The sequence below is a fragment of the Ictidomys tridecemlineatus genome, chromosome 9, assembly GCF_052094955.1.
Source record: "Ictidomys tridecemlineatus isolate mIctTri1 chromosome 9, mIctTri1.hap1, whole genome shotgun sequence".
Taxonomy (NCBI): domain Eukaryota; kingdom Metazoa; phylum Chordata; class Mammalia; order Rodentia; family Sciuridae; genus Ictidomys; species Ictidomys tridecemlineatus.
Genome location: NC_135485.1, coordinates 52,708,072 through 52,721,011, shown reverse-complemented (window position 1 = coordinate 52,721,011; position 12,940 = coordinate 52,708,072). Strand labels below are relative to the sequence as shown.

Genomic DNA, 12,940 nt, shown 5'->3' with positions numbered 1-12,940 from the left:
TCCAATAACACCATTAAATATAAATCCCTCAATGGATTAATCTGTTGATGAGATCAGAGACCTCATGATGCAATCTCTTTCCCAAAGCACCACCTCTGAATACTTGCTTCTAATGAAGATTGTGATAATGAAAATCACAAGGACAATACCTAAATTTATATTTGAGCAATACCTATTTGCAGTGTAATTTCTACACATTCCCATTTAACCCAGATTTAACTAATATGGTAACAGTTTTCCAGAGACAACTGCAGTTTCATGACTTAAGTAACCTCCAAGTAGACTGCAACATTTGCTTATGGGCACTAAGCTTCATGAAATTTCATCCCCTTTGTTTCTATAATACACACCTTAACTGGAAATATTCTTCTTTTCAGTTATTCTTTCCTACTCAGAGATTTTCATCAACTTCTCTATTTTCTCTCTCTCATTACATTGGAGTGATATAGAATCTATCCTCAGCCTATGTCTTCTAAGGACTTGACACATCTGTCCTGTAAAATCTCTATTTTCAGAGTTTTGAATACAATCAATAATCTGACAAGTTGTTAAGTTATAGAACTAGCATGCTCACTCTCTTCCCTAATTTAAATATATGTAATTAATCTGTTCCTGGATTTCTGTTTCTGTAGTTACCTCAACCTTGTATGCTTCATCTGTTATACAGCTAGCCCCTAAAGATAAGATACCCAGCTTGCCACTGTAATGTAGTGTTAAAGGGGTTCTAGATAGTCACACACTCTTCAATATGGTCAACTGCAGTATTTTTTGATAATTCAAACGTATACATACATCATGAGCATTTTTTAGTTAAAAAGTAAATAAGGTGTGTTTTGGAAGAGGAAGAGGAAGTGGACAAAAATATCTCTAAATATTCATTCTTGAGTAGGATCCTAAAAGCACCTATGAAATGCAGCATGTCTGATATGCCCATGGGCCTTCACTGATATTTTCCTTTTAAATGAACACCATGGCATTTCACAGGCTATGGCACTTGATATTTTCAAAGACCATCATGTTGTTTATAGATAATAAGGCATTTGACCTGCTCAATTATGTAATATCAGACGTGTTATGGTCCATCAGTCTTCCACAATTATCTGTACTGTTCCTGAGTATAGGACTATAGCACATAAGTTTCCTTCTTTGTTTACAGTGCACTGCAGCTGTTTCACACTGCTGTACACTGACCCTTCTCTTTTTAAATTGTTGAAGCAGAAAGTAATGAGGGAACAATGCCCATATTTTGGTGTTCCAATTCAATATCAATGATTTAAGTTTAATTGTGGATTCAACCTTTTTTTTTTTTTTGTACTGGAGATTTTGTACTGGAGATTGAACTTGACCACTGAGTCACATCCCCAGACCATTTTTTTTCACTTTCATTCACTATTTTTTATTTTCAAACGGCATAGGAAGAATGGAGGAATTTTGGTTGGATAAAGGGGAGAGGAGGGAACATGAGGGTAGTAGAGATGGTGGAATGAGAGAGACATCATGACCCTAGGTACTTGTATGACTGCACATGTGGTGTGACTCTATATCATTTACAACCAGAGAAAGGAAAAGGTGTGCTCCATTTGTATACAATGAATCAAAATGTATTCTTCTATCATGTGTAACTAATTAGAACAAATACAAAAATGAAATGCTTTATTTGAGGGATAAAAAAGAATTGATACCCAGACCATTTTTGTATCTTTTTAAGAGACAGGATCTCACTGAGTTGCTAGGCACCTCACTTTTGCTGAGGCTGGCTTTGAACACACAATATTCCTGTCTCAGCCTCCTGAGGGCCTAGGATTATAGGAGCCCGTCACTTCACCAGCTCAACATCTTTTAACCTGCATTTGTTAACTTGTGGGAAGTTGTTTGGTGATCCTTGAAGCATTATTATCTTGTGTACTTGATGTGAATACTGTAGATCCACCATGATGGTGGCTAATCATGCTGGTGGAATAAATTAACAAAGAGTAAATCAGAGAAGAAAATTAAGGACAGAAAGAAGGAAAGAAGAAAAACAATCAGTACTTTTAAAATAAATTAACAGGGGTTTATTTAAAAAATTCAGACATACTTGAATAGTTACTGAACCCCATGAATCTTTGTTTTATGCACAACACACTCAAGATTTGTTTCACTTTTCATGCAACAATGAACATGTACATAAAATGATTGGATCACATAACAAAATACAATAATTTTAGGAAATTTGTTCTGAAATTACATAAGAAAACTTTTCATTTTTTTCAACCCAAAGTAATCCTAATTCTCAATGTGTCAGCTCCACTATTGCATAGAAAATTCATTTAATAAACATTGTTTAAAAAAATCTTAATATAAAGTTAATCTAATTTCTCCTTATGAAATCAAATCTAAAGACAAAAATGCATTGTTTATATTATCTATCCAACTTTAGAGTTCAGAGAATCACCTTGAGATATTCAAATGCATACTCAAACCTGACTCATCAAACTGGGAAAGAGGAACCAGGAATTTTTATTTCAAAGAAAGAAATAATGCTACAGGTTGTGCTGATTTTTCTGATGCACTGTACCACATTCTGAGTAAAAATGCATAAGGCTATATAATTTATCTAGATTTCACAAAAGATTTTCTAATATTCAGTTTTGAGAACAAGGAATTAATTATCCAATAGCAAGCAAAGTGGATATTTATACAAAGTACCTAGTGAATGCAGTGAATTTTTTTCCGTGTCTAAAAAATATAAAGACATGGCTTTGATGGAGGAAAATGAGTTCCTACAGACTATATAGAAGGAAATTAAACTCCCACTCATAAATACCCAGTTGCTGTGAGAAAAATATAGCACTAAGTTCTTAGAGTCATAATAAACATGGGAAGAGTTTTGTCATAGGATATCTAGAAATTACTGAATTTCATCAACTGTTTGCACCTAGTTTCTGACTTCAAGTATTCAAGTAAATGGAATAAGGCAAAAGTATATTTTAAATAATGATCTGGAGGAAACACATTTGAACATAACAATGGCTCTGATTAAGTCAGGTTAATTACATCAATTTATTACAGAACAGGTCAAATATTGATAAAATGGTGAATAACATTTTTGGCATGATACAAGCTTAAATTGCATTTGTTGGGACAAAACACTTGAGGATCCACCAAAACAATTTTCCTCGTTTCAATCATTTCTATGCTTCGTGAAATCCAGAATGTGTTTCCCACTGTCTTCTCCTCACAAGCCTCCACTGACAGAGAGCTCAGCATTTGATGGGTCTATTTGTTTTCCGGTCACATAGCCTTCACAATATTCTCCAGTAAAAATCACATTATTAAATTGATGTTAGAGTTGTAGAGACAGATTGTGGGCATTCTTTCTAGTTTCCTGGATCCTGACATTATTTAGAAAAACAAAGGTGATATTTCAGTGTGTTTAAATACACCAGCCCTCTAGGGGACTACATCACAGTCTCTTCTGCTCAGCCTCTGCAGCTTCTTTGACTCTTCAGTCTCAGTTTTGGTACAGGTAATGTATTCAGGAACAATGTAACATGATGTATCAGTCTATCCCTTTCTTACTAAAATTAATTAATAATCATTTATTATGATACATATTATCTATTGATAATTTTTCATAGAGAAGTAATAAAAGATTTGATGATCCCAGGTCAGGATGTGAAGGTGAATTCAGAATCTCGATTCCTCAGAGCTGACCTCATCAATCATTGTACAAATTGAATGTGTAGAAAAAGGATTGGCATGTTCCTTTTCCTTATTTGGTGGGAATTACCAGAGTCTTTTGTTTTATTGATGAGATATCTGATATTTACTTTTCAAATAGTGACTTTTATATCATATTTAAGGTTTAAATCCAAAGTTGGTAGGAAAATAGCATAAGTTCCCTTACGCAATGTATATATCATGTCCATACTTTAAGTAAACTTTTCAAAGTAGTTTATCCCCTTAGTAAATAATTTACATCATATTTTTATAGCCTTTTTCTACATTGAATCAAATCTGTTATTGTTTAAAATTAACACTGTATAGCAGTTTGTCAACTTTTTTATTTTAATGTCTCATTCTTTTCCCCTATTACAATACTTATTTGTTTGTGTAGTTCTCAGTGTTTTCAGAGCACACCTCTTTGCTCATCAGTATTTCCAATCCCTAGGTTTTGTAATATCTGACATTGTGTTTTAATCATCTTTGTTTCTCTAGGATTTTCCAAAGCTTTGTGGTATAGTGTGAAGAATGAATGCTTTTTGTGTGAGTGCAGGAATAAACAGTTCACTGATTCTCACTTGTGCTTTCATAGGACTCAGCCAATATGAGGTTCCTGGTCTTGGCCTTTCTCCTGGCTCTCATGGTTTCCATGATAGTAAGTGTATCAGAAAATTGTGAAGAATGTGTTTTCAGTAACTTTCCAAAGATTCTGTCTTGCTTTATGTGTGCTGAACTATATTAGCAATCATCAGAATGTGACTTTAGAAATTTAATGTTTTCATAGGTTTAGACTCCTTGAAATAAGCTATAAAAGTTTACTAAGGCCATAGAATAAATTTCCAATATATCATCTTATGTATTCAAATGTAATTAGCTTTATATAAAAATAAAAACACTTAAAGTGTTTCAGAATTAATGATACTAATAGCTTATAAAATTCCTGGAAATCTTTATTCAACAGAGGTCTTCATATTAATCTTCCTCCTCATGCCATCCTCTCCTCTTCATTTTACATAGTGACTGAGAATTAAGTCACAAATAATATTACTTCCAGTGACACAGTAATTCTATGAGTGTTTTAGACAACAAATTGCTTATGAGACCAGCATTTGTCACTTTTCATTGCAAAATGACATAAGGAGGAATAAAATAATAAGAAGAATAGAGAGAGGGATAATGGTATACTCTATTATCCAAGTATTTGGATCTAAATAGCTTGTGAGCTACTTACAAATTATCCATATTAAAAAAATCAAAAATGTCACTTTCAACTTTTGTTTCCTATCTATGCTCAAGAAAGTTTTTCTCCATATCACACATTTAAGAAATATGGATGGAAGAGAATAGGTACATGACTATAACAAATTAATTATGTAATAATTAATTTTAAAATAATAAAAGTAGTAGTGTATCATCTACTCAAAGTTTTGCTTTCCTTCTGTTTAATTGTAATTGTGGCAAGTAGTCATTTTATAATCAATCTTGAATTATAAAATTAAAATATTAATTAATTTCTTGTTCCCCCCGCAGAGTGCTGATTCTTCTGAGGAGGTAAGAGATGTCATCACTGGAAAACTATGTAATCAAACTGTATTGAATTTTTAACATATTTTGTTTTATTTTCATAGAAACGATTCAAGAGACGAGAAAAATTCCTTGTAAGTATTCCTCCTTAGTCTATGGAAAGAAACAGTGTTTCTGTCTGAAATATGAATGACTAATGTACACATTTATTTATTTATTTATTATTTAAAAAAGATCCCAATATCTGCATAATAATTCCAATATAAACTCATAATGCTATTCTAAAACAATCCCATTATTCCCTTGGGACTAACCTATCTTTGTCTGATAAAGCACAGAATAATTGTAGTCCTAATTATATTAAATATAAGACATACCTAATGAAGAATAAAGGCTAAAGGCTAATTTTGACACATATGATGTGGTAATTTTGCACCAACTCACATTTTTAGGAATATAAATTTAATAGGTTAAGCTAAATATTTTAAATAAGAAAATTTCACTTATTTGACCTTTATCTTAACATGTAGTCTCAATGACTATTTTAAATATATTTTATTAATTTACACACAGTAAACATACATGTAAACAGGATACAATATAATCAAATTTCCTTTTTTACCAAGTTTTTCTGTGTTCAGGCTAATCTCAAGCTCCTGGGCTGGTCCATATTCCCATCTTAGTCTCCTGACTATGTGGGACTATAGGCACAGCTACCAGGCACAGCTAAATTCGACTTTTCAGAAAATTGAAGTATCTGTCACTTCAGATGTTTATCACTTTCTTGTGTAGGGAACATTCAGAATTTTCTACAGCAGCAATTTTGAAATATTTAATGATTTATTATTAGCCATAGTAGCTTGCAATGGAGCATAAGAATTTCTTTCACCTATTCAATTGCAACCTTGTACTCATTAACCATCCTTTCTCCATCTCCTTCTCCCCCACATCATTCCCAGGCTCCAGTAACCAATATTCTCATCTTTATTTATTTAAGTCAAGGATTCAGCTCCACATATAAGTAACAGATGCCCTAATAGTCTCTCTGTTCAAAAATTTTCATTGTCCTGCATTTCCCTCTATGTTACAACTGACAGAATTTCGTTATTTGTTTATGACTAGAAAATATTCCACTCTGTGTATATACTGTATTTTATTTATGCACTTATCTATCAATGAACACCTAGGTTGATTCTGGATCTTGAGTATTGTGAAAAGTGCTTCCCTAAACACAGGAGTGTAAATGTCTCTTTGGCATACTGAATTTAATTTCTTTAGATATATATTCAGTACTGGAGTAATTAGACTTTTGAGGAATTTCTATGGTGTTTTCCATAATGGCTTTACTGAGTTATATTTCCATCATCACTATAAAGAGTCCGTCTTTCCACACCAGCAGTTGTTATTCTTTGTATTTTTGGTGTGGTCTTTCTTCCTTCCTTCCTTCCTTTTTTCTTTTCTCTTTCTTTCTTTCTTTCTTTCTTTCTTTCTTTCTTTCTTTCTTTCTTTCTTTCTTTCTTTCTTTCTTTCTTTCTTTCTTTCTTTCTCTCTCTCTCTCTCTCTCTCTCTCTCTCTCTCTCTCTCTCTCTCTCTCTCTCTCTCTCTCTCTCTTTCTTTCTTTCTTTCTTTCTTTCTCATTCAAACCAGAGTGAGATGACATCTAAGTATGGTTTGGGTTTGATTTCCCTGAGATTAATGATGTTGAACATTGTTTTTCATATACAAGTTAGCAATTTGTGTACCCTTTTCTGAGAAATATCTAGAAAGGCCATTCACATTTTTATTGGTGCATTATAATTATACATAATAATAGAATTCATTATGCCATATTCATACATGCACCTATGTAATTTGATCAATCTTATTAAGTATCTCTCCTTTCCCTCCCCCCCTTCCTTTCCTGACAGTATCAGTTCTAATACTGCCTTTTTCATTTGTGATTTTATTTATTTGGATCTTGCTTCTTTTTTCTTGTTTAGTCCAGCTAAAGATTTGTCAATTTTGTTAATCTTTTCAAAAAGTCTCCTTTTCTTTCATCATTTATGTGTTAATTTTAGTCTCAAGTTCAATTATTTCTCTTCTCTCTGTTAATTCTTTCCTGCTACTAATTTTGGGTTTGGTTTGTCTTTGCTTTCTTGTTTATTCAGTTCCTTTGTATATAGCTTATTGAAATCTTTTTCTGTTTTGACATACACATTTAATGCTATAAACTTGCATCTTAGTATTGATTTTGCTGTCCTAGATGTTTAAGTATGGTATGTTTTATTTTTTCTTTCTGATTTTGTTTGGTTTGTTTGTTTTGTTTTATATTAATTTTATAACAGTATTTCATCCCTCCCTCTCTCTTTTTTTTTTTTTCCGGCAGCAAGGGGTATTGGGAATTAAACTCAGGGGCACTCGAACACTGAACCACACCCCAACAACATTTTGTATATTATTTAGAGACACGGTCTCACTGAGTTGCTTAGTGCCTTGCTTTTGCTGAGTCTGGCTTTTCCTGCCTCAACCTCCAGAGCTGGGCTTGTAGGTGTGAACCATTGTGCCCCACTCATTTTCTCATTTAATTCTCTCTTTGTCTTTCAACACAATGTTATTTATTTCCCATGCATTTTTACTATTTCTAAAGCCTCTCTTGCTATTAATTTCATTTACTTTAGAGAAGATGCCTGCTATGATTTTAACCTTTTTGAATTTTTGAGAATTTTTTTCATTCTAACATGTCCTATTCTGGAGAATACTCTATTTGCTGAGGACAAAAATGTATATTCTGTTGTTGTTGTTGCATAAAATATTTTACAATGTCTCTTTGACCAAATATGTCCAGTTAAGTCAATTTGGTCTACATTATCATTTTATTCCAGTGTTTCTTTGCTGACTTTGTTTGTCCTTGTCTTCTTTCCATTCATGAAAATAGATTTTTGATATCCCAGATTATTATTTTATTAATGTCTTTCTGTCTTTTAGATTTAATAATGTTTGACTTATGCAGTTGGGAACTCCGTAGTGTGGTTAATGGATATTTACAATTATTATTATTTCTCTTTGTTGAATTGACCTCAATATCATTATATAGTGACCATTTGGTCTCTTGTTATAGTTCTTGACTTAAAGTTTATTTAAACTGAAATATTTATAACTACTCTGGCAAGTTTTTTGTTTACAATGTACTGGTGAAACACTTTCTATCCTTTCACATTTAATCTTTGGTTGTCTTTATAACCAAAGAGAGTTTCTTTTAAACAGAATATCATTGCTATTGTTTCTGGGTTTTTTGTGTGTGTATTTGTGTGTGTTTGTGTGTGTGTGTGTGTGTGTGTGTTTGTGTGTGTGTTTGTTCTTATTTTCTTATCCATTTAGTCTCTATAATATGTGTTATTTGGGAATTTGGTCTGTTTATGCTTAAGGTAATTACAGATAAATAAAGACATACTTTGTCATTTTGTTGATTAGTTTTCTTAATAGTTTGATATACTCTTTGCTGTCTTGCTCCTCTCTTGTTTAGCTTAGTCAGTTCATCTATTTCATTTTTTTCCAGAACTGATTGCTAGAGAGATACTGTGTTCCTTTAAAGTCATCACATCACCTTGCCTTTTCATGCTTCCTGCATCCTTATTTGATATTTCTCTATCTAGTGGCTCATTTTCCTCTACCAATTTTTAGAGTGTCTTTTGTAATAAAGAACATTTTGTTGATAATATATCCTAGGAGGTTGGTTGGATATATTGTGTTGGCTTTGGTCCAGCTGGATGCATTAATGTAGTATCTATCTAATTTTTTTTATATCTATAATTCATGTTGGTGATATCTCTTTGCATCTCAACACTTAGACTACAGAAAATTTTGGAATTACAGTGCTAGGTGAGATGCAGCTCATGCAGAGTAGGGCAAGGTTCACTGGCAACTCTTTGCACAGTGTACACAGTAGTGAATGTGAGATGCCCATAAGTTTTAATTGGTTAATAAAGGTATGGTGTTATGTCTAAGGCTTGTGCAAAGACCATGCAGTACCAGGGGATCCAATATAGGCATCCATCAATGTATGAGATCTTAATTGTTGACTTCATAGGACCTCAGAGTACAACTCAACAAGTATTCCCAAATTGCTTCTTGTGATACAAGGTGGATGGTCATGGGTAAAGGTGTTCTCATGGCCTCAGTAAGAATAGCTTCTGAGAGTGGGATGCCCAGCTGCTTCTTGGGACCAGAACAGGATGAGGGATATTTGATACTAGTTGGGGACATTAATATGGGCCAAGAAAGTCAGAAAACCTGCCTGACTACTTCCCAGGATCATGGATATGTAGACCAAACCAATGGAGTAGGATACCTATGGTTGATAGTGGGTGGCAAGACTGCCTGGTTACTTCATGAGGAATCAGGGTAGTGGATTCTGTTTGCTTCCAGAGATGTGAAAATATGGGCAGGGCCACTCCATTCTTTTCTGGGGATTTCTCTGGACTAAGCTGCTCAAAGTGGTAGACCCTAATTTGAGGGAAGTTAGGCAGGATTGCTTGTCTCTTTAGTAAATCTAAATTAGTTTCTGGGGGTACCAACATGAGTGGTGACAGTCAGGGGCCTCCTTCTTCCTCTTTCCTTGCTCACTAAAGTCTTTCTTCATTCAAGGTTTTCTCAAGAGACAAGAGGTGGATGCTATACATGTGCCCTTCTCTTTATGAGCTGACATGTATCTCTATGATTTGTAAAAATGCTCCCATATTTCCATTGCACTTGATAATCTGCTTCAAAACTTTATTAAAATGGGTGGGGATTATTTGATCCTTTGTTGTGGAGTGAAGACACAAGGAACATGGAGCATCAAATCAGTCAGTCTGTCACCTTATTGGTGTCCCATTTATTTGATGTGTTATATGAACACGATATCCCCCAAATTCTCCATCTTAACATACAAAAATAGCAATAAAATGACACCCTAAAAACTTACAAAAGGAAGGATAAGGAATGTTCTATACAAAGAATATTAAACATATGAAAATTTCAAGAGTCCAAAATTTGCTATAGATTACCAAGGGAAGTGGCATGATTCTATTGAAGTTGGAAGTAGGAAATTCCTCCTCCCTGTAATATTCAAGGATTGGCAAAGTATTAGCTTAGAGGCAATATGATAACAGATTGAAATCTCATTTAAAGTGGTTGACTCTAATCAGTGGTCTGGAACGTATTGTCTAATCACTAAATTGTCAATAAGGAGTTAATATGTAAGTGCTTTATCATTTTATCTTCTTTTAAACATTTTTCTTATTTTTAAAAAGTGAAATCAAAACTAAGAGTTTGAAAACACAATCATGCAATTGATATTTACTTTCTTAGGACTTATAGTTATCTAATCTTTTTGTGACATTGTGAGACATTTGTAGTAACTTCTCTCAAATCTAATTTTCTCTTTCTTTTGTGAATATGCAGCGGAAATTTCAGAAATATCCATATGGATCAAACCCAGGATTCTTACCATACCAAGGATTTAACCCATATCCAAATCCAAATCCATATCCATATCGTAACCCTGTGGAATATCCTTAACTTGTTGCTTGGTAACCATAGGACTTGATTAAAGAGGTAAGCTGAGTCTAGTGACTTCATCATCATCATCATCATCATCATCATCTTCTTTTTTAACTTTCTGGAAATATAAATTCTGAGTGTTAAAAAAAGAAAACAAAATAAAGTCATCAAATCAAATCCAATAAGGGATTTGATAGGTCATCAAATCAGTTTAAGAACTGTATGTAACTGATGTAGCTCTTATGAAATATACTTATCTATCTAAATAGTTTTGGGAAAAATAATTGTTTCTTCTCTATTTAAGAAGCTGGGCTCTAAGTAAGGGGATACCTGTGTTTGTATCCTGGTCATTCCCAATCTTCTCTAAACCCAATTCTTTTGTTCCTCTTTTTTATTTTTTTCTCCTGGTACTGGGAATTGAATCTATGACTGCAAGCATGCCAGGCAAGCACTGTATAACTGAGCCACACCCATAGCCCTCTAAATCTCAATTTCAGCATATAAAAATAATATTTAACCACTATATAGAATTGGTGAGACTATTATATTATATACCACCCAAAACCTTCGATCAGATTGTGTTGTATATAACTACATGCTGCCCTGCCACAACTACAGACTACCCTACCGGTAGAGCTATCCTGAGTGCTGTTTCAAACTTTCCCTCCTAAAATGTAATCTTTAGAGCAGCTGCACAAGCACCAGTAGGAACTTGTTAGAATTAAAGAAAGTAGCCACATCAAAACCTATACTGTCAGAATCTGAATTTTAGCATATCAGTATATGATTCATTACACAATAAGTTCAAGAGGTCTTGCATTAAGGTATTCTAATGAGCAATTACCAATAAAAGATTATCAACAAGATGTAGAAATGTTATCAAATTATTTATAGAATTCCAGTTTTAACTATTGAAACACAACAGTCCCAATGCTACGTTACGAAAAGTATTTCATTATGAAATTCAAGAATATTTTTCAGATAAAAGTGGAATTTCACAGAATTCAAACATTTATTGAAATTATATGAGACAGTTTCCTTTATAGAAGAGAGAGAGAGAGAGAGAGAGAGAGAGAGAGAGAGAGAGAGAGAGAGAGAGAGAGAGAGAAAGAGAAACTTAAAGGTCATAACAAATGCATTTAATTCTTTAGCCAAAACAGGTAGGTTGCTTCTTGGTTTTGACCAATGAGCAGAATGAGTTGGAATGCTCAGAAAATTGATGATGTATTTCCATAGGTCATTGGAATACTACTTTAATCATTTTAAGTGCTTTTGGAGATTTTATTCCAGTTGAGTTCCCCATAGCTATTAATAGAGTGAAAGATCTGAACATGATCATCTAGGCATTATTTAAAGCTTGAAAATATTAATTCAATAAAAGGTACAATAGAATATTATTTTAGGTAAATAAATACAAATAAAATGTCTAGGGTATTTAGAGGGTGGAATACAATAGATTAGTGATAGACATAAAAGAAATTTAAATTGTAGAAGATGATGATAATTTACATTGTTTCAGGTACTTAAAATTATTTAACTATATCATCTGTGTGAGCTATTCTTTTGATCACTGGATTATATTAACTGAAATTATTTATAATGCTACTCTGTGCAAGGCCAAATATAAATTATAATAACATTAAAATTATAATCTACTCCTTTATTTTTTTGTACAGGTTTGATACGAAAATCCAGTTGCTGTATGCATTTTCCATCCTTCATCTCACTTCATACTTCTATCAACTTTTCATAGAGTGATTAAAAACACAATGTGGAATACATAAAGACAATAACCATGTATTTTCTGCATTTCTGATACCTGCCTTTCTGATACCTAATGTTTGATTAGACAGTCTCAATTTCAAATTGTCAAGCTGATTTCACTAATGATTCTGAGTAACACAAATCCATTTTCTTTCTTAAAGCAATAAATTTCAAGTGTATCCTTATGTGTGCATTCTTTATTTCATTACGAATATTTAGAGTCTAAATTGATATAACCATTTCTTTCATCATTTCGTTTTTCTGCTTTGAGTAACACTGAAACAACTTTATACAATACAGCGTTCAAGTCAATTAAGTCCAATTTAGCCTTAATGTTTCATAACATCCAGAAACATGATCCCCAAATGTAACTGGATTACTTGACCAATTTATGTCAACATCTGATTTGTTCCTTTTTTTTTTTTTC

General features: G+C 33.0%; 1 long non-coding RNA gene across 3 annotated transcripts in view; it reads left to right on the top strand.

Annotated features, from left to right (window-relative positions):
• Positions 1-12,698, top strand: part of LOC110598920 (uncharacterized) — a 379,394-nt gene extending 366,696 nt beyond the window's left edge. For all 3 annotated transcript variants that reach the window (XR_013425804.1, XR_013425807.1, XR_013425805.1), the window contains 5 exons: positions 4,298-4,360; positions 5,236-5,256; positions 5,334-5,363; positions 10,651-10,803; positions 12,426-12,698. This is a non-coding gene — a long non-coding RNA (uncharacterized LOC110598920). The remainder of the gene's footprint in view (positions 1-4,297; positions 4,361-5,235; positions 5,257-5,333; positions 5,364-10,650; positions 10,804-12,425) is intronic.
• Positions 12,699-12,940: the final 242 nt, after the last annotated feature.